The sequence below is a fragment of the Rhipicephalus microplus genome, chromosome 8 (assembly GCF_043290135.1).
Source record: "Rhipicephalus microplus isolate Deutch F79 chromosome 8, USDA_Rmic, whole genome shotgun sequence".
NCBI classification, from domain to species: domain Eukaryota; kingdom Metazoa; phylum Arthropoda; class Arachnida; order Ixodida; family Ixodidae; genus Rhipicephalus; species Rhipicephalus microplus.
This window is the reverse complement of record NC_134707.1, coordinates 81,780,297-81,803,190: the sequence shown is the minus strand read 5'-3', so window position 1 is coordinate 81,803,190 and position 22,894 is coordinate 81,780,297. Positions and strand designations below refer to the sequence as shown.

At 38.9% G+C, this 22,894-nt stretch overlaps 2 long non-coding RNA genes across 2 annotated transcripts; one reads left to right on the top strand and one right to left on the bottom strand.

Annotated features, from left to right (window-relative positions):
* Positions 1-1,889: 1,889 nt before the first annotated feature.
* Positions 1,890-16,970, bottom strand: LOC142769200 (uncharacterized). Its single transcript, XR_012885707.1, has 3 exons — positions 16,194-16,970; positions 3,364-3,456; positions 1,890-2,045 (listed from the first exon to the last, which is right to left on the bottom strand). It is a non-coding gene; the product is annotated as an uncharacterized LOC142769200 (long non-coding RNA).
* Positions 16,971-18,481: 1,511 nt separating this feature from the next.
* Positions 18,482-22,314, top strand: LOC142769199 (uncharacterized). The gene is made up of 3 exons (XR_012885706.1): positions 18,482-18,547; positions 21,010-21,150; positions 21,891-22,314. It is a non-coding gene; the product is annotated as an uncharacterized LOC142769199 (long non-coding RNA).
* The last annotated feature ends 580 nt before the right edge of the window (positions 22,315-22,894 follow it).

The window sequence follows — 22,894 nt, the reverse complement described above, 5'->3', positions numbered from 1 at the left end:
GTTCCCCCAATAATTATTTTTTTTAATTGTGGCAAGTGATTCACACTGCAGTAAACTTCTAGTATATCGCATGAATAATTTAAAATTGTTGCATGACCCCTAATAAAGAAGTGAAAGATACGTGTGACAGACTCCTTGGTACTCCAGATTTTGTGCCATCAGATATGTGTTCTAAAATGAAAATGATCATTATTAATGAAATATATACTCAGGCTAGGTATTGGAGACGATTGTGCATGTTTTGCAAATTTCCTTTTAAAAGCTCATGCTTCACTTTATCGGGCTTTCTTTAGTTATTAAGAAAAATAGCTCCCCAAGAATGGTCTAAAATTAAACACACAGTTTGTCATGGGGCAAGTTGAGCTTAGCAAGAAAATGGTTTATGAAAACTATTCTGTCGCATAACTAAGAGCAAGTTGGTTTCAGGAAACATGTTGACCTGAGATGATGGCACGTTTCCACGCATCTTACAAAGGCTGCTTGTTGTTATAATGTGGCTGTAATTGGACAAATGTCTGTCATCAGGTGTGGAGATACATCGCAACTCTGATGATCAAATTTTTAAAGAATAGGTTTTCAGGGGATGCTAAAAACTTTTTTTGAAGGGGTGAGCATTAGAGAGCATTACTTTATTAAAGTCTCCAATTTCATTAGGTTAGCACTGAGGCTTGCAGGTATGTTAAATGCGCATGGTCACTTGAGTAACACTCAGAGGTCAATAATTATAGGGTGAGCAGCAAGGTATGTATGAAACAGGATTATGCAAATTGCAGAAATAGACAATGAAGTTGTCGAGAAGACTTTGTTAACAGTACATTTACAGGCTTCATGCAGAATTTGCTTTCCAGCAGGGTGCATTTACTTTTGCTGATGCTTCCGATTGCGTCATTGCACTTCGTAAGCACTGGTTTTATGCACTGCACGTGACGATCTTGTTTTTTCAAGGTTCATGTACTGATTAAAAAGTATAGGATCAAGAAACTTACATGCTGTCTTAAGGCATAACCATGCTCACCATAGAGGTAATTGGTGACATTTCAGTGAGTTGTATGTGGGAGGTCTGTGTACATACCATCATAGTAATCTTGCAATGCTGTAGCTTTATTTGTGTAACGAGTGAAGCTTCTTTTCCTGTTAAAAATTTCTGCCAAGCAAACAAGTTCCAACAGTAGGATTTGCCCTTGGGTAAAGCAGGTGGTAAGAGCGAGCTTATTCAGAAGCCCTTCAAGAGTACCCACTAAAGGAATTAGTACCTATAGGGCAAAAATTCCAGTGCACCAAGAAGGGCAAGGGAGGACGGTGCAGGTTAACATTTCAGGAGGGCATCTTCTGAACATCATCCTTCTCTAGCCACAAGCTTGTATGGCCAATGTTTAGCAGACTCCTACTAACATAAACTAGGTATAAATGTTGCTTCTCTATTGCAAGATGACACACCATATACCTTTTGAGAGTCTCCTCACCACAAGCTCTTACATTAGCCTAAAAATATTTTTTTTTCTACGGTGCCCTTTTTTTGTCCTAAACAGTTGTCTGAAGCAACAATATGCACATTGTGACAGTCTAGCTGGTGACCACAGAGATGGCTCCCGCCATCAGGATGTATACTCCACTCAAAATGTAAGACACTGCAAAATCATAGTCCGGTGTGCGTGTATACGACCTTGAACATGCAAGCAGTGACCACTTCTCTTGTGTTCTCTGCATTGGCGCATGCTTGTTGCACACCTGTTCAAGATTGTGACAGTGAAATTAGTTCTGGCAATGCTGTCTCAGAGGTAAGACTGTGTATGCCCTTAGGAACACCATGGTGGAGCGAGCAGAGATTCATATCAAATGTAGTAATAAACTGGCAACACCATGGTTATACAAGCACACTTGCATTAATTTATTACATTTTTATTGAGGCAGACATCACACAGCTAAGCCTAGTTGTGATCTCTTTTCATTATTGTCTACATTGTTTTCCCATTGGTCACAGCACAGGAAGAAAAATTTCTCTGTGGGAGCACCATGTTTTAAGCTTGCATGACTCCAATGAAGCACTGTGCGAACAAATATATTGAAAATGTCAATACTTCGGGTCCTATAAATGGTGAACTGGTTGTCACATTCAGCCGGTGATCCTGCAGGAGCTTTAGCATATACTCTAAGGTCATTTTGCATCAACAATGCCACATACAATAGCTTAACAATGGTTGTTAATGGGCAAGATGATGCATAGCTTCAGGGAGCTAATTAAGCTAAGGGGGAAAATTATAGACGCCTAAGCACCACTGGAAAAATGAAAAAGCACAGAGAAAGAGCATCGGTCACAGCTGAACTACAGAAAATATTTACACTGCACCACACATTCGCATCGTCTAGAATTTTCCCTAATAATGTTATACCAACCTGCCTAGCAGCAAGTACTTCTAAGGTAATAAAGTGCAGAATGACACTTGCATAAGACAGGGAACAGGACGCGAGTTAACTGCCATATATCTTTGTTTGTGGCTTTGGTAGAAAATATATAAGGAAACAGACACATGTGAAGAGTGACAGTCTGCAATGTCACAGTCATCAAAAACATCACTTAACATTGCCTGCCCGAGAAATTTTCCTGATTTTCAAAGTTTCAACAAATGTGTCACAATTAAATACACCACTTCTTTTCCAGCTTGAACTGCTTCCAACAGTTCACATCTATCAGGACTGCTGCCTGTAATCTTTGTCTTGTATTTAATCTGAACTGACATGCCCTAATACTTACACACAATCAGCCATATTTGTCTATCTACCCTTAACAGCCTGTAAGTTCACGTGTAACAACACATGCTCCACCCTTCCAGTGGTCATAGTCCATACGGGTCATTATATCATTCAGTTAGCTGCCTAACTATACTTTCATTCATTCACTTCATATTTCTTGAAAATAGAGATATGTGAACCCTACAACTGCTTTGCAAAAAACAAATGAAGTACCACACTTGCTATGATGGCTTAATTAAAAAAATTATTTCACGATGATGGCCCAGAAGCTTTCTCTAAAAAACGTGTAAAGCCCATATGGAGAAGTATGCGTCGCAGGGAAATTCTGTAACTGCCAAATTCGAAGAGTGTGCAAAATATTCTACGATTTCACATACCAAGTTGAATACTGTTCTATTTGATTCAGTCGCCATTATTTGTAGAACTAAACATTTTTTACTAGTTTAATAAAATTTAAAATGTTAAGTGCACTGAAATAAAGCGAAAATGTGTAAAAGTATCATAAGTTTCATCCCTGGCAGGTGATACGCATTAAACATGACAGCTTATCTAGTGCAGCTGGCTGCTTCGCTCTAGGAAAGTAATTTTGCTACCTATACAATTGTCACTTACCCTTGCTTAACACTTCTGTAGATTTTAAGGGCTTGATGTTTTCGCCAGATACTTGATTCCTACTTTTAAGATTTCTAGGAGTCCTTATCATAGCTGCAAAGGGAGATACAGCCAGTATTTGATGTACTTGTTTTTATATTGCAATGGAAATAATACATCAACTGGGAAAGAGCAATGAAACATTTTGTGTTAAATTTTATTTCAAATTCGTTTTGCTGCGCAACTTGGGTACCAAACAGTGGCCGACAACCATTGGGTGTATTTGCACCGTGCTCTGCCATGACAAAGCACATGCATGAAACTTGAGAGACAAAAGCTCATGCATGCAGGTGCAATTATTATGTAGTCATCCCTTGAAACATCCTTGGTAATTTTAAATACTTGGCTGGGCAGATGTCTGTTAAATTATTCTCGAATGTCCAGGCTGGCTACAAAATGAGCAATGCTAATAATGTTCTTGGCTTGTGCCACAAATTTTTTACCACTCATTCTTTAAAAATATTTCCTAATGCTGTTGTTGTACAACCAAACAAGAATATGTACATGCTCTTTAGCATACTGTTATTCACAAACTAAATGCCAGTTCATTAAAACTCAAGATAGTTAAACATTCATATTCCATAATTACAATCAAACTGCAGGTGAGTTACCACAACAACCAATCTTTCACTGATCTCATTAAGTTTTCATTATGAATTTAGTAATTTGCATGCTTGCTTCTTTTTTTAAGAGTATGCATATTATTATACAAGACACCACAACTAACTCATTTATCAACTTCAGTATTTTATCACTTTCAATCAACCATCATATTGCAAAGTCTTGAAACAAGTCACTTTTAAGACCCACAAGTTTTCTTGTGCCCTTACAGTGCACTGAAGGCCCTGAAGTGTCAAACAGGCCAAAAGGCATTGGTAAGGCTTGTTCATAGGCATTGGACAAATCTGTTTACAAAATGTGTTAAAGGCACATGCATGCACATGTTTTGGTTTGATTGTACGTTAACATTAAGAAAGGAAGGAGTGGTGCGACATTTCTCGCACAAGCCAAGCATGTGGTTAGCATTGCTAACTTTCACTTCACTTCACTTTATTATCTTAAAGACCCCGGTGAGGGGGTATTACATAAGGGGTAGGTTAACAAATGGAGGTTACAGAGAGTGATCTTCTGACAAGCAATATGTATTTATATTTTGCGCAAACGTTGATGAACACCTTCCCTCTTCCGTTGTAATAATAACAGACCCTTTGTTATTCAAGACTGCAATTACTCAGCAATGTTTGTAACTATACGCAGTTTCCATTATATATCTTTGTCTTGTATGTGCTTGAATTCTTACTTATACATTTTTAGTTGATTTATGTTGCCTTCCTGATTTGCGCATCTGACACTTGTTTCTTTTCTTTGTCTTTTTTTCTTGTGTGTTATAAAATGTTGTACCCACCCCCTCTGTAATGCCCTACGGGCCCTGAGGGTATTCTAATAAATAAATAAATAAATAAATAAATAAATAAATAAATAAATAAATAAATAAATAAATAAACACGTGATGGCTGCAATGTCATGGGGAAGGCCATTCCAGTCCACTGCTGTGCGAAGGAAAAATGAGGCAGCAAAAGTAGTAGTGCGAGCGCGCATGCGATTGAATAAGAATGGGTTGTGCGGTGAGATATGCGCGTTGGTGGGATAATGTAAGGTGCTTGATTGAGGGAACTGTGACAGAACTTGTGAAACAAACAGAGGCTGGCGATGCGGTGATGCACAGAAAGATTATCAATATCAATGTCATGTTTTAGGGATGATATGCTTATTTCATATGAATATGAAGAGTGAATGAACCTAGTGGCACGATTTTGTACAGATTCTATTTAGTTTATTAGGTATATCTGGTGCGGGCTCCAGATGGGCGCTGCATATTGTAGTTTAGGTCTGATGAGCGATTTGTAAGCCAGAAGTTTTATGTCTAGTGGTGCGTGACGCAAATGACGCTTTAGGAAACCGAGGGGTCTGTTCGCGGATGATATGATGTTGTTTATGTGAGTGTTCCAGGAAAGTTCAGATGTTAAGGTGACGCCTAGGTATTTATGACTGAACTTGTTCGATAGCCGAATTAGAGATTAGGTATGAGAATTATAAAGGATTACGCTGGCATTTAAATAAGGCGAGTTTGCATTTAGTAGGGTTAAGCTTCATTAACTAAAGATCACACCACTGTTGCACGAGATCCAGATCCTGTTGGAGTGTAGTTTGATCAGAAATGTTAGTAACTGTGTGATAGATGACACAGTCATTGGCAAATAAACGGATATGGGAAGATACATGAACAGGAAGATCATTAATATATATTAGGAACAAGAGGGGTGCGAGTACAAATCCTTGGGGGACGCCGGATGTTACTGGGAGGGAGCTAGAACGGGTATTTTTAATGGAGACGAACTGAGAGCGGTTAGTAAGAAATTGTGTGGTCCATGCAAGAATGTTGGGGTGCAGGTTCAGCTGGGAAAGTTTTAACAGTAGGTGTTTGTGCGGTACCTTATCAAAGGCTTTTGCGAAGTCGAGAAAGATTGAATCGGTCTGAAAGTGATGGTCGAGAGAAGAGTGTATATCACGAATAAATATAGCAAGTTGGGATTCACTGGATAATGATTTACGAAATCCGTGCTGGGAAAAATGAAAAAAATTGTTGGTGTCAAGAAAGTTCATGATGTGTAATTATATGATATGTTCCATGATTTTGCAGGGGACGCTTGTTAGAGAGATGGGTCAATAATTTAGGGGGGACTGTCTGTTAACTGATTTGTGGATTGGAATGACCTTTCCCTCCATCCAGTCGTCTGGTAAAATTCCTGTTTCGAGTGACAATGAGAACATCATCGAAAAGTACACTGCAATAATTTCCTTAGTATTTTTTAACAATTTAGAGTTAATATTGTCTACGCCAGCTGATGATGAAAGTTTTAATTTGTCAATGAGTGATGAAATGCCACTAACGGATAACACAACAGGGTCCATCGCTGGTAATGTCGTAGTAGGTGGCGTAAGAAATGGTACGTTGGCTTCTTTAGTGAACACTGATGAGAACGCGGTGTTAAAGATATTGGCACAAACAGTGTCGCTTACGTCTTCATTTTTATCGTTTGTAAGCGTGATGTCTCGTGTTAGTTGCAGGTTTATGATTTCCGAGAATTTTCTAGGATTAGATTTCAGAATTGTAGTTAAATCATTGTGATAGAATGTCTGTTTCGCTTTTATAATTTCAGCATAATAAGCATCTTCCGCAGCATAGTACTTGCCCCATGCGCACGCATTACCATTAAACTTCGCAGCTCGGAAGGGGCGCTTTTTTTATTTTCAAATGTTTTCAAACTTGTGGAAAACCATGGTTTATTTTTATTGGCAGTAAAGCTCACTGTGGGGATGAATTTATTAGTCAAGTCAGTTATCTTGTCCTTAAGCATTAGCCAGCTGTCGTTGAGAGAACAGGAACCGAGATTGAGTTCGAAGTATGGTAGGAAATCTTGTAATTCACGATTAATTAATTCATAATTACCCTTATCATACAAGTGAATCGTTTTGCGGAAAATGGAGCGTATTTTTGGGGTGAAGTTAAATATGGTATGGATGACTTTGTGATATCGCTGATTTCACGTAAGTATGCAATAGATTTTAAGCTTTCGGGGCTATTTGTTAATACCAGGTCTAAAACGTTTGAGGATTCACTAGTGATGTGCGTTAGTTCGGTTACCTGTTGGAGGTTAAAGTTGAGGCAAACATCAACGAATTCTCTTGCTTCAGTATTTCCAGAGGTTGGTGAAACCTGATTGAGCCAATTAATGGAGGGAAAGTTAAAATCTCCATAAAGCAGAACACGTGCGTTAGGGTGTTTATTAGTTAGCTGGGATAAGATTTCGTTAAGTTTGCGGGGGAAGTCTGGGTCAGTTCGAGGGGGCCTATAGCATACGCCAAGTATTATTGCTTCGGGAGGGGCACGGCATATTACCCATAATGATTCTAGTTGTGAAGATGTGTTGATTAGAGAGCATGATAGTTCTTTTTTAGTGGCGATGAGTATGCCTCTGCCACGTGAATTTTTACGATCGTGACAAAAGAATATGGTATTTATCCTGCACTAACTTTATAGTTAGTGCTGGAGTTTCAGATTAATTCCAGCCTATTTTTTTAGCAATATATCTATAACATGTGGTACAAATAGTTTCTGTTAGTAATTTCACAAATGACAACACTATTATCAGCAAATCATGACGAAATTTAGATGATAGCAAGGAAGGGGCATTGGCAGTTAAAATGAGAAATAAGCTGGGCTTAGCTGAGCACAAAGTGAGTTCAATTTCATACGAAGCATTCAAAGTACTAAACCTTGTTCGGTAGTGCCAAGGTCCAGATGACTTAATTTTAAAGTAAATGTTTATGACTGACCTTGTCAAATGTGTTAGAAAATTCTAAAATCATTCAGTCTATGAATCACTCCATCAAGAGAATGGCACAATTTATGAGTAAATAAGTGGAGTCTAACTTTGAAGCGTAGTTTTAAATCTACACTGCGTAGTGTTGTATGAAATGTAGGGTGATATAGAGGTACTTAGCTGCTGAAAGCTTTGTTAGAATATAATATTAGTAGTGGTTTTACAACATATGTGCAAGTTAAAATGAGGAAAAATAATAATAAATTTTTAAATTCCAGAAGAAAAAAAGAAAATTAAAAAATTACAGCATATTCCTGGAGTGATTGATGATGAGTGGGGTGAAGCGTCTGTCCATGCATGCGTCTATGCGTTCGATCGCGTTTGAGAATGCAGATGACGCATGGGTAACACCGATGAGACGCGTGCCAAAGGAGCCGAGCGCAAGCGTCTTTAACGTGCCCCCCACTCTGCTTCGTTCATGTCCCACCAACGATCCACTACGTATGGTGACTCTAAAGGACACTGAGAGATCCGCTCATTCTATGCATATCCAGGCACAGCCCCCCATGCAGCCAATCTGAGAGTAGGGGTACAGCGCCATCTAGTTATCTTTACCCAACTGCAGTTTCTATGTAATTCTTAAGAAAGCGCTGTCTAATATACTGTTCGGCAAATACTGCCTTCCTTTCTTTGTTTTCTCTCCTCTCGGTTATGCGTGATGCTTGTACCATATCTAAGGACACAGTGAAAGATGAGGCATCAGTACCAAAAGGACTTATTTGGTTTACATTCTTTTATGGTTTGGGGGAAGTGTGAATATATATAGCAACTTGATTTAAAAATGTATTTATTATGTGTTTGTGAGTTCCTGTAAGGTGTTAACTTAAAATGACAGAAAAAAATTACTTTTGACGTGTCAATGTTTATGTCACTATGAATTAATTGAAACAAAATCTTTAGTTTTGCTATTTTTGCCCTACCTTGTAGTGTTAATAGACCAGCTTTCGTTTGCAACTTAGTAGGAGAATTCGTTAGATTGAATTTGTTATAAATATACCTCGTTGCCTTCCTGTGCACCCCCTTTTAATCCTTGCAATTAGTTACTTTGTATGTGTAAACCCCACAATACTATTATAATCATGTTAATAATATATTTATTATTATTATTATTATTATTATTATTATTATTATTATTATTATTATTATTATTATTATTATTATTATTATTATTATTATTATTATTATTATTATTATTATTATTATTATTATTATTATTATTATTATTATTGCATTGATAACATTGCACTTGATTTGCAGTTTACTTATTAAATCTGTATTTCACTGTTACACTGTTCAAGGCAGTATTTATAATGTCCTTACAAAGACCTACATATTTTAACTGCATTTAATGGACTCAGATATATCAGCCAGTCTTGTGGCACACCCTACAAGACAAGAATATTTTCGTCATTACAGGACATCCCGGGGATGGTTTGGATTTTTGAAGGAGGTATGTATTAGGGAATGACTGATGCATGGCTACCTGTTTCTCATGCAACCTTACCTTATCTCCAAAAGATCAGGTGATGGCAGTATGAGGCAAAGCAGTTAGACCTTTTCAGAGTAGCTTTATGCCTTTCTATAAATTGCAGTGCCATGTCCTCCTCTAGCAGAGAGGTGCTAGGCAATAGGAGGTAAGGGAGTGCCAGCCCGTTTAAACTTCGATGCAGCACACAGCAATATTTGGTTGTGCATATGTCCTGTGCTTTGCACAAACTGTTTTTTAGTTGTTTGCACTGCTTGAAATACCCTGTGCCTTTTTGAAATTAAACTTGTACTGGCATACCATGAACTGTAAATGTCAGCATTAGATGTACAAAAAAAAAACCATCATGAAGGCAATGAGCCCTTATCACTTATTTGCCTTGCACTACAGCTATTCTGGGATGAAGAGAATGGCCATAAGGAAGATAATAATAATAATAATAATAATAATAATAATAATAATAATAATAATAATAATAATAATAATAATAATAATAATAATAATAATAATAATAATAATAATAATAATAATAATAATAATAATAATAACAATAATAATAATAATAATTCACACCAACTGGTTTCATTAAAACAAATGATTTCAGCTGATTCCATTTCCAGGCCAGCTGGTTTCATTTTCAGTCTCGAGTGGTTCATGCTGAGACCACTGGAACATGTTGCTAATGTGTTGGCTTGTACTTAGTCCCAGCTGTATACAGCCATGGTTTCAGTTAAAGTGAACTGAAACCATGGAGTATTTTCACCTGGAAGGGAAAGAATGTAGAAGGTGATGCATCCAAAGGCAGAAAAGAAAACAAAGAGGAAAGATAAAACAGGGAACAGAGCAAGAAAAAAAAAGGCGAGCTCTCAAAGAGAAAGAGAGAAGAAAAGAGAGAAAGAAGGAGGCACACGCACACTGAACTTCTCTCGCCTTCATTTTTGAGGGCTCCTCGTTTTTTCCCTATGCGTCACTTTTTTACCGTTACCTGGCTAAATTTTCGCTCCTATACACAGATCGACTGAATTGACGGTGCACTCAGATTTAGCGTACATGCTCGTTGTCACATCCTCTCCCAAAATTCTCATGCCTGTCGTTCCAGAAAACAGCTTTGCAATGAAAATCACTATCGTGCAGCTGAGGAGCTGTATCATGCACAGATCATAATGTCAGCCTGATCGCACGAAGTAATGGTAATAACTTAGTAGTACACCATGCATAACACAAACGTTCAGTGGGCCCTTAAGTTATGTCGTCTTGACTGCAAAAGTGAAAGTTGTGCTTTCCCAGCATTTTCTTCAACTATGAGCCGTACACTGCAGCTGTGTTTTGTATGAATATAAAAGAGAGTACTGCTTAAAATGTTCAGTACACTGACTATACAATTAAAAATATGGTAATCAGCATTTCTAAGAGTTACATTTTCTTGTAAAAAACTGACACATACTTATGTCAAGATTCATGCCGAAAGTACGTCTTGCCCAAGAATATTTCTGAAAAATTCAGCATATTCCACGTAGCTCCGGAATCGACATTATGCGAAGCATGCGGAGGCATGCTTAGCATGACCATGTTGTGATTTTTTTATAGCGGCACGTCATGAAATTATGCCAAATATACGTCCAAATGTTCCACACACAGACATACATTGAAGAATTCCAAGTGTTTATATAACCAGTTGTTTGCACTTGTGCAATGATGCAAACATGAACTTGAGCATTAGGAACACCAGAATCAATAAGCTGGTATGAAGTGCTGGTGCTAGTGAGGATGGTAGTCCTGGACGCTGCTGCATAAATCAACTTCAGTGCATGGCACCTAGCAACAATTGACGTCAACCCGATATCACAGCTGAATTATAGGAGTACATATGTAATGTTTATAAAGCTGGATTGCCACTACTGCAACCACTATTTACGTTTCATGACCATATGAAGGTATTAAGCTATTTGAAAAGTAGGTCCGAGATCTGGCGTGGCTTTGTTGTAGAATATGCTTGAGTGCCGCGCAGAATGCTTGGGTTTGATTCCTGATGGGACCGCGACATTTATTCTTTGCATTCTACGGGTCAGCACTGCCGATGTAAGGCTTTTTAGATGCGAAGCATCTCTGACTCACGTGTTTAACGCCGTACGTACGTCCGTGCGAACGCACTGCAGCGCGTTTCTCTCGCCGCAGGTATTGGAGCACTGCCAAGTAGGTCAAGTCGCAGATGCACGTTGACGTCACACCCGCAGCAGCTGCCGGCTCCTCCACCCGCTCATAACACACATCTCTCCCACTTCACCCTCTCCACCACCCGCAACGCTCGACCGCACGTCGAGTGGAAACACTTTTTTAGCTCGTTATCTGCGATGAAACTTACACGAAACCCAACCCGCCTCCCATGTCTTTGTGTTTCAAACAAACGTTTACTTGAGTAAACAATACACCGAGTTCGCTTCCAGCCGTTCTTCCAGCACCCGCGTCGACGCCCGTTTCAACTGGGTCAACGACGTGAGCACCACTGCTGCTTCGCATCCCAGCAGGGTTCTCTTCGGGGAAATGGTTCATAATTTCTCAATGCTCACGCGTCAAAATTTTCCACGTGTGTTCTCGTCATTCCTGGGTAGATGCAAAAAATTAAGTGTCAATTACTTGGGGCACATAGCCGCCCGCGGGTATGTGTCACTGTTCAGCAGGAAGCGTTTGACGACACGCGTAACATGATTGTGACCTTATTCATGTCTTCACCGGCGCGTCGTATTCGTCAAACTATGGAACTCTCCCATACTAATTTTGGTTCACGCCAAGTTAAGGAGGTGATCACGAGAGCACCCAGATGTGAGCGGCTAGACAGATAGATAGATAGATAGATAGATAGATAGATAGATAGATAGATAGATAGATAGATAGATAGATAGATAGATAGATAGATAGATAGATAGATAGACAGACAGAACGATAGATAGATAGATAGATAGATAGATAGATAGATAGATAGATAGATAGATAGATAGATAGATAGATAGATAGATAGATAGATAGATAGATAGATAGATAGATAGAAGAAATGCTTCGCCTGTAATATCTTTACTCACATTTGTAAAACAGCAACGGTAAAATTAATATGAATTACCTTTCTTAGGTTTAACCAATCACAAGAAGGCTGTTTGTGTATGACGCCTTTTTGTTGATAATCTGCATGCTGTGAAAGAGCTTTTCGTATTGCTCTTCACATGTGCGTTAATTCGTTCCATTTATGCACTTGGAACTGCATGCATGCTTTCATGACGCGAGGACGCGCGTTGCTGTTACATGCAGCGTTCAGTATTTCTTTTGTCGAGCTACACGATAGGACACGGCACAGCGCTTATAAAGCACTGCGCATTGCGCCATGTCCACTTATACTCTATGAATGAGACACTCACTCTAACTCAAACTGATGTAATATTACTCTGCTGTACTCACTCAAACTCACGACTCGATCATAGTCCAAGTGAGCCAGGCCCCATTAACGTCCAATGTGCCATGCTCGAATCAGCCAATCGCTGATACAATGGCAGTAATGGGTAATTTTTGAGCTTGTAGCGCAATTTGTCGAGTGAAAAGAAAGCAATTTTCAGGTGAACTTGAACATTTATTGAGAAATTGTGGCCTTGTGCTGCACAACAATATTTGGCTCACCTGTTCTCGGGAGTCTTGACTACCGATTGGCCGCATTTTACGACCATATTCAATAAGAGTTGCAGTGCCCCTTAAACTTTGAAGAGGTTTTGCGGCAGTGCGAATTCTCTTGGATAGGTGCTTTCACAGCATAGCACTCTATGCTTCAGTGAAATCACCTTCACAGGAGGTTATGTGCAGATCAATGTTAACTATTTGTTCATTGCAAATACTTCAAAATTTTTAATAATTTAAAATCGAGTCGAAGCGAGTTTGAATACAGTACTGTTCCTTCAAATATTCGAAGCATTTGAATATTTGCACAACCCTGCTTTTTTTAGTTAATATATTTGCATTTTTTGCTCTCTCTACACAATTGGTTTCTCCCCTTGTTTTTTTTTTTCTCTTTCTCCTCTTTCTAATGGTTCTCCCATCTTCTTTTTCACTCTCTCCTTTGCATCCTCCCTTGCCTTTCCCACCCCCTATACTATTTACTATTTAAGGCTATGATTTCTTCTGTCACCATGCATAAATAGCTGAAGAGTTATTATGCTCAGCTTTCAATTCGCTGGTTCAAATGTTGCCTCGGGTAAGCAAAAAAAAAAAAAAAAAACAAGAAGTATTCTTGTTTTCTTTTCTTCTGCTGCTAAGAAGTGGTTCGTTGCAGATGGGACCCGTATTCTAAAGCGGCACAGGTTCGGAGGTGCCAGTTAGCTTGCCAGTATCCATTCAAATGTTATGACTGGCAGTGCAAGGACCAAGTCTGCAATAGACGCTCATTGGCGTACCAGCCAAATGTGGTACGCGTCCAGCAGAAACGCAAAAGGTGTCTGGGTGTGCTGCGGGGAACACGCATCAGCGTCGCTGGGACAGACAGTTCGTGTTTGAGGAGAGGCGCATGCACGGACCGAGGATATGAAAAGCGCGTCGCATGTGCACTCAGGGCTCTCTCTGTGGCCTTCGTTACGGCCAGTCCTGTCTCCTGTAAAAGTGCATTTCGACGCCTTGTGTTTTTTACACCTGTAAATATGTAAATAAATCGTGTGTTTCTGTCGTCAAGAAGCCTCTCAAAGGTGTCTTCTTCCCCGGCACCTGGGTGAAAGCCTGTGCCCCTAACCTCGGTCACATCAAGGTGTGCTTCCCAAAAGTATCGCTGTGGTATGTATTGTGTGCTCACAATTGACAACAATGAAGGCATGGCTAAACTTGTTCCTGGTTTATCAACAGCTTTCTTGCAATATGTGCCTGTTTCAAATATATGAGGACTAGGTTTTCTTTTTTTTTCAAGTCCTAATTTGTTCGAGATAAAACTACAGCGAATTCGAGACGCTCATGTTTGGAAGATTTAAGTAGACTTTCCAGCTGCCCCTTTGCATAGTTGCCACTGCAATTAAGGCATCTGTTCTGGCCCTGTAGCAGCTTTTTTTATGCCCCCCCCCCCCCCCACACACATTAAAGACAGCCAAGTCAATTCTGTATGCCACTCACTGTCTGTAGATTGTTGTCTACACAACCTGCTTCAATATTTTTAAACTGTTTTCACACTTTGCGGCCACCAGGGTTGCCACCTTTTCTTAAACAAAGAACAGGCCCTTCAACGAGAGGAAGAGGGAGGGCCGAGGATACCGGGAAATTAATGTCCAACAATAGACACTATGTCAGGTATTTGGCATACAGTGCCATTTGAAAATAATATTGCTTTTCTTGAGTCAAATAAACCTGATATAAATGCAAAAATGGCTCACTGAGCTAACCTACTAGTCTAATTGCTGGCATAAAAATATTCATGGTTAGAATAATGCTTCATTTCCATCACTTCAAAAAGAAAAATTGGGCGACCCTTAAGGTTCGCTTTCAAGAATTGAACACGATAATTATACCCTGGCGGCCCTAGTGCGTACTTCAAGCACTTGGTGCATGAAATATTTTCGAAGTATGCACTCACTATGTGGTCTGAAGGAAATGTGTTCAAAATGTGTGCGTTTTTGGTATGGCTGGCCACCTTTTAACTATGCAGTCCTTAAGATAATCACATGTTCTGATGCCTGATTACAATGCACACTTGTATCAAGAAATATTACTGTGATATTACATATTGAATTGTGAAGACAGTATACAGGACACATGTGTTTGCAAAGCCTAACATTATTTTCACTGCATTTTCAAGCAGATGAAGTTATTTTCCTTAATTTCCAAGCAGATGTGTGGCTGTGCGGTTGAACGCCTGCTTGCCATGCAAACGGCCTGGGCTTGATCCTCCCGCAAACTGGGAAATTTTTTATTACTTATTTTATTTGCATCTTTCTTGATTTTTCCGGTTGCTCACAAGGTTCATCACTCACAATCAATGATGCCCTCGAGATTTTTAAAACTATCGCGTTAAAACTGGCATAAAAGGGTAACAATGTATGACTGATTGAATAAGCTTTTACAGCTTATGCCAAATCACATTGGTGTGATGTTGAAATCCCTAGGTCCATTGTTAGACTACCAAATGTCATGGTTTTCACTTTTATGTCTGTTTAGGGGTACAGCAATTAACTGGCCAGGAAGTGTAAATAGATCTTTATTTGGAAACATGCAGAAGTATGATAAAGTCAAGCTCCCTTTCCCTTGAGTAATTTGAGTTGTATATGTATTTTAAAATGGTGTTTGAAAATCACAGCAGCTGTGCCATTACACTGCTTCGTGGCAAAAGCTTAGTATCGTGTTCTGTAGAATTTCCGCACGTTGCCTGCTGCACCTCAGACAATCGTTAATCTGGCTTAACATTATATAGTATATATATCGCATTCTCACTTTCAATTTTGCTTATTATGCAATTTAACTTACCCTTCGTGAATTCATCGATATTTTTCACATAATAACAGAAATTTGCAGAACTTCATGCCTAAAAATAGTGTGACACAATCTTCACTAAAATATGGCCATCAATTTATGAGAAAAAGTGGGACGCATGTGTCTCATCGACTCATGAAGCATCTTTGAATAAGTGGGGCAACACATGTCACATTGTCTCATAAGGGCACTAAGCTGTAATTCTGCTGCCAAATTTCCTGCCCAAAAAGGCCCAATGGAAGCAGTACAGAGGAACACTTCTAAAACTGTGGGAGAAAAAGTGCAGTGAACCTTAATTTCAGATTTTCTACGCAATTCTGCGCCTCTGCCTGTGGCATTGAGTCTAGCGGCTCGGTCCCAAGGTCTTCAAATACACGTACCCTTTCAGCTTATGTCTGTCTTGTCGGTAGGTGGCGATAATATTGAAACTCGTCGAAAACAAGGAGAAAACAGCAGGCATAGATGAGTGCATGCATTCATATGAAAATAAAGAAAAAGGAGAATATTGCTTTTCATTCACATTTAACGAAGCTGTGTCTATGCATGTCTTGTCTTGTATCTGCAATGAATAAGGGCTAACATCTCAGTTAAGTCTGCATTTTCGCAAATAATTAAAATTGTGGTAATGAATCATGGCAAGCCACTTTGACGTGGTGTCAATGCACTGAATGCTGTAAGTGTGTTAACAAATGCTGCATCATATTCGTGAACTCTATTCAGGTGTGACATATTTGCTTTTCTCATATATCTTGCATGATTTGATGATCTTGAAAATTCGTGTTCTCTTTGGCTTCCTGGCTGTATGAAGCAGCAATTTTGCCATATTTTTCCTTTGGCACGAAATTTTAGCAACAGTGTCTTAGCCACAGCTTTTGGTCTCATTGCCTCTCCTCATAATGATAAAAAATATCAAAGAATGTGCTGTTTTGTGGCATCCATCAAACATGAAAAAACAGTTATGCATATATGCTATGTTGTTAGGCTATGCAAGGAACTGCTTCATTTTTCATTCGAGTGGACTTCCACAATGATTTTAGGCAGATATAATTTTTGCAATTTAGAAAGAAAATGTATAGTTGCATGCTAAAATTCTTTAAAAAATCTGAACAGAAGAATACCATAAATTTGAAACTTTAGCTACCTGGTACGCAATATGACACCGGCTGAAAAAAAAAATATTAACAAAATAAAAGATTTTAAACACAACGTATCACTGATACATGCATTGTAAATGTGCAATATATAGTTTCTCAGTTTCCTTAATGTTTCTGGTACACCACAACTGGAAGGCATTGTGCTGATGGCAACTTAAAGTGGCAGAGAAAGTTTTACTGAGGAAAAAGTGGGATGCATTCATCCTATTAACCATCAAAAGGTTAAGAAATTGATGCTCAGCAGTGGAGCTTCCTCCACAGCAACAAAAAACCTGCATTGAACCACAGTGCATGCACACACCATTTCTCCAGCACTTTGCTCATGCACTCTGTCATGGCAGAATTTGGTACCAATGCAGTGAACAGCTGTAGGCCACTGTTTTCAACATGTGTTGCATATAAGACTCCATCAGCAACAACGGTTGGTGAAAACTGTTTCATTGCCTTTTTTGTGTTGCCAATGCGTGATTAGATATTCTGAATTACGAGCTTTCCAGTGACATAAAAGAAATGTACATTAAAAAAAATGATTGGCCGTAGGAAATAATCAGGCCCTCGAAATCCACAGAACCGTTAAGAAAGGGTAAGTATTCATTGGTACAAGCACTTTCCTGGAGCTGCGCTACACAACTTCTCAAGTCTTTTTTCTTTTAATGTGCCAGGGCGGATGCTGTGTATCATACTGTTGCACAAGTTTTCTTTTATTTTGGTGTACTTAACATTTTAAAACATTAGTAAACTTTTAAAACATATACAGTTTTGCAAATCATGACTGTTGAATTGAACACAACAAAATTAAATTTGGAGTGTTAAATCACTTAATATTTCTGGAGATCGAATCACACTTGTCTAAAACACCCAGCCGACCGCTTCAGTTGCTGTTTTCTGCAGAAATATGTTAATGCCGACGTCGTATGAATATCTAACATGGCATACGGCGTGCTAGGCCTTTGTGCGATAATTTAAGCGTGAACAGAAGCATGTAGCTAAGGTGACGTAGAAGCCGTCACTAACAAGAGCCATGCGCTCCACTGCTCTGGACAAGTGTGATTCCACCTGTACAGCTGCAGTGTTGGCATTTTTTTGGTGCACGAAATTCTCCATGTTCACTTTACATCTGGTCTATTATATAAAAACATGGAAATAAAAAGAATAACAAATAAAACCTTCTAGGTCTGAGTGAGAACAGAAGCCAAGTTGCTTGTGTGGCAAGCAGGCATTCTACCACAAAGCCACGTGCCTGCTCAAAAATAATTTTCATGCTTTACAAATACACGCGTCTAGTATACATGCTTCACAATACAATATGTAATATCGCAGTATTTCATGGTACAAATGTACATTGCCACTGGCCATCACAACATGTGATTATCATAATGACTTCGTTGTTTAAAGCAGCCACGAAAAACAAAAGGCACAAATGCTACTGGAGTATTCTCTTAGGACCACGTACTGGGTGCATATCAAGTTTAAAAACATTTCATGCACATAGCTGCTCGTGGTTTAAAGCATACTACACAGTACCTGTATTGTGTGGTCTATCCTGTGTCCCATCTCTGCGCTCTTCAAAGTAACTATGTGTACGTATCAACAAGCTCGCTTAGCCACCATTTAGAAATCCATTACGCAGACTGCAACTATATGCGAAACCCTTACTAGCACAAGCCACTTTAAACATTGATTACATAGTAATAATCTGCAGTATAAACTTTTCAAGTAATGTTACCCTGCAAAAAGTATGCACTAGGTGGTTGGAGTATGCACTAGGGATAGGATATCACTGTTGTGTTCTACTCAAACCTTGAGGGTCCCCTAATTTTTTTCACCAAACAATTGTAAGATTCATAGATAGTAATGTTCAACAAGCATGGTATTGTAAATAATCACCATTTTGGCCTATACTGGAAGAGTGGAGGGGGTGTTGTTAGGAGTGAATTTACAAGCTGTTAAGAGTGTATGGAAAATTTGACAGATTGTTGTGTAAGTATGCATGCATTAGGGCATGTCAGTTCATATTAAATACCTGAAAAAGATCACAGGCAGGAGTCCTGATAGGACTCTTGAAAGCATTTCATCCTAGGAAAGAAGTGATGTGTCATTGACACATCTGTTGAAACTTGGAAGGTCAGAAAAGTATTTCAAGCGTAGGTATGTGACGTTTCTTGACAATACATGACTGTGACATTGCACACTTCCATACTGCACATGTGTCTGTTTCCTAACATACTTGCCAGCAAAGCCACAACAGGGTGTTTATCAATTTAAATTTTTTCAAATTTAGTGATTTTTCCAGGTTTTTCACATAGATTAAAAGCAAACTCCATGACCATATTGTCTTCTTGGAAAATGTGCGGTGGAAAGAACACTTTAGCAGTAAAAAAAATAAAATAAGAGGCACTCATATAAAACAAATGAACACATTTTACACACACACTCATAATGTTGTGAGTGTATGTGGTAAATATGAAAAAATGTGTGTATCTGGTGAAAACAAAACTTGTCACCCAGGCACTGAGAAAGTTGGCTGTTTGGTTTTCGGAACAACCAGAACACAACCACACAAATAAAATCAACTGCAGCTGCAAGTTTGAACGAGCCTGCGATAGTCCAACAGTGCAGCCAATGCTGCTAGGAAACGTAAAGGTGGCGCTATCTCGTGGCATTCGTAAAAAACAAGGATGCAACAGCCCTGCCAGTTGGCTTACTGGAGCACATTCTAGTTCATTATAATGGCTATAGCCTGCAGGCCATTTAGGATTGGATTAGATTACCTTGACCTAGACTGCTGTATTTACTAATGATTTGCATCCCCGTCTCATTTGTACATGTCTAAAATATACTTTTCAGCAAAAAGGAGTACTTACGTATTTAATGCGACCTTGTCTTGACAACAACTAACAACAATGTCGCAACAACGAAACTGTACAGCAAAATTTACTTTATCCTTTCTTTCACTCTCTTTTTTTTTTTTACACAATGCACACATGCTTGTTGGTGTTTTATTTCTCTGGGTTCTGACACGTGGAGCACAATGAAAGTACTGAGACACCTGCAATAAAAGCTGCGGTAGCGTTTGAAGCACTGATGTTTGAATATGGGGTGGAAAAAAGGAATCTGTCAGACCACAACTGCTTCCCCGATTCCATAGGTAAATAAAAGATGCAGAATCGTAAGTTAGGCAAACTGGTGAGTGTTCACCGTAGAATATTTTACAAAGGAACGGGTTAGAAGCAGTCAGAGAGGGTCACAGCGCTGATTTCACAACTGAAATTTATTTGGAAAAGGAAAGCACATATATAGAAAATATTGACTCATCAAAACTATGCACATGTACACATGTGTTACGACACAGAATGATTCATGTCTTCTCTAAGACCTTATGTTTTTCATCTAGACGAGTGTTACATGAAATACTTATGCACTTGTTGTTAGACCTAATGAAAATGCTTCGGCTACTTCACACATGCGCTAATCAACATGTCAATATTTGATATTCTACAAGTGGGGCACACACGGGGCTGGGTAGTATCGCAATAGTATTTAAGAGAGACTTTTGAGTGTCTGTATTGCTGTATCGAGGCACTTTTAAAAAATGTATTTGTATCTTAGTAGTGAAATACATTTACGGTGTATCGCATGTATCGCGATACTATCCAGGACACGAGTATCTTGTTACTTTTTTTTTTCGTAAATGAGCTCAGACGTGTTCACAATGGGGAAAAAATTTCTGCTGTGACCTTGGCAGTCCACGGCAAGATATGCACCCACCATTTCTACATTTCTGCTGAGGGCGAAACTGACTCCTATCTTCTTGAAAGCGAGCTAGTTGCTTTGCTACTCGCATCCCATGATGTGTTTGAATGATGGCCTGCTTCAGCATGACAACAATGTTATACTGCTATATTGAATTCCAGCACAGATATTTTCATTGTGAGGAGTATTGTATACTGCACAATGGGCGCCATTTTTTAAATGTATTTCCTCATGCCAATTGAGCGAGTAGTGTTTGTTTTTCTCGTTTTTTTTTACTTTTCTTTTGCAGTGCCCATTTGAAAAACTGGAGCTTATTGCGGAAGCCACAAACCACCCAAAGAGAATTTGGTGCCGTGTGCCATCTACGATACTTCTTTCTGCAGAGCATTTCTGAAAAACGCCAGCATGGCCAAACAGCGATTCGAAAGAGGTCTTTTTGAGTTTCCTTTCGCATTCCTTGTTTTGTCCGTTCTTAATTCTTTCTGCCTTTTCTAAGATGATTCTAGAAAACACTAAACCTTCAACTGGAAGTTCGTTTGTTTATGGTTCCAGCACTTCGTTTGAACTATGCTCCTTCTAGCATAACTAATAGTGTTGCTGTCGAGTTCCGGATTTCAGTGTACAATGCGTGTGACTGATGCTCTCATATGGCATAGTTTTTTATTGCAAGTGATATCTGTAAATATGTGGTTATTAACAATTATGTGCAGTGTAAGCATCCTTTGTAATGCCTTAATGACACTCGGAGAATGGTGAAAATATAATAAATGAATTTCATTTGCAAGTTTCAATGTGCTGCACATTTTAAATATTATGCTGCACATAACAAATATTTGTATGGAGTATAACTATCCCCGGCATAGACAAAAGTATTTTAGTTTATGTATTCTGGAATACTTTTTTGTCTTTTTGCAAACGTATCTCCGAAATATCCTGTCACATGAATTACAAATTTATATCAGTATCTGTATTTTATGCTTCCAAACCACACATTTCGATATCTGCATTCCAGAATACTTTTTCGGGCATCTCTGCCCAGCCCTGAGCACACATCCACATGGCCTACAACGAGCTGCCAAATTCGACGTGATTTTAGCATCTGATGGCATTAGCCCATGCTCTCTTAAGCACACGTTTATGTAATGCCCCATTTCACCTAAATATTCACAGCTGCAAGACAGTGGAATCCCATAAACCACGCCAGTAGTGCAAGGAGCATATCTGTGGACATGACTGGAGACACATTTGTTCCCTTTCCCTGGCTGCTGACACAATGCTCTATCCACCAAAGTACACACATTATGCACTTTATTACATGCTGAGAATGACATGTTTATGCAATAACGAGCACCAACATTTTTCAAACCATGTGCTATCCTGTGTATGTATGGGATAACTGCCTGCCTCTTTTTCTTGCTAATTTCTAGTGCACTAGAATCACAATGATAAAACTTCTCGATCTTTGAAATAAGTTTTTCCGACAAGGAGCAAATCACGTCACTCGGAAAGCCAGAATTTGCAAGGCGAGCAACTTGTGCATCAAATGCATGCGCCATAAGGTGCTCGCGTAACTTCTGAAGAGCGGCACCCAGCAAAGTTGACACAATGGCTTCCTGCATGGTTTTGAGTGGTATGGTATGGTTTTGAGTGGTTTTGAGTGGCCAGAATTGGCTTTATGAATCTAGGTTGGTATTGCTATATATGTGATCTTTTACGAAAGCCTGTCTTAAATCGAGAAACTGTAGCTCATCAATTTTTTGAAACTCCAAAGTGAAACGCTGACATTTCGTTTTCCTTAACATCTTTCTTCATATTAGCAACCAGTAAAGAGCAATTGTTAATGTCCAGTATAAATAAGAAGTCATGGACATATCAAACAGCGTGTGATGATAACAAATTCAAATGCTTTTGCAGCTGCCCGTCTACATACCCAAGAAAAATATAACTAATTACAGGTATATTCATAATTCAATGCAGATACCAGATTTTTGGACAAAATTATTTCCCTTCCAAAACACAACGGCAGAATTTAGGTGGCCAGCATGAGCTCTAAAAACAATGCAATAGAGATGCCACACTGGCACTGAAACAACAACTCATCATTATCTTCTCTCATGCACTGCTTTATACACTTCAAATCTTCACATTGGGGCAAACAATAAAATAAATCTTTT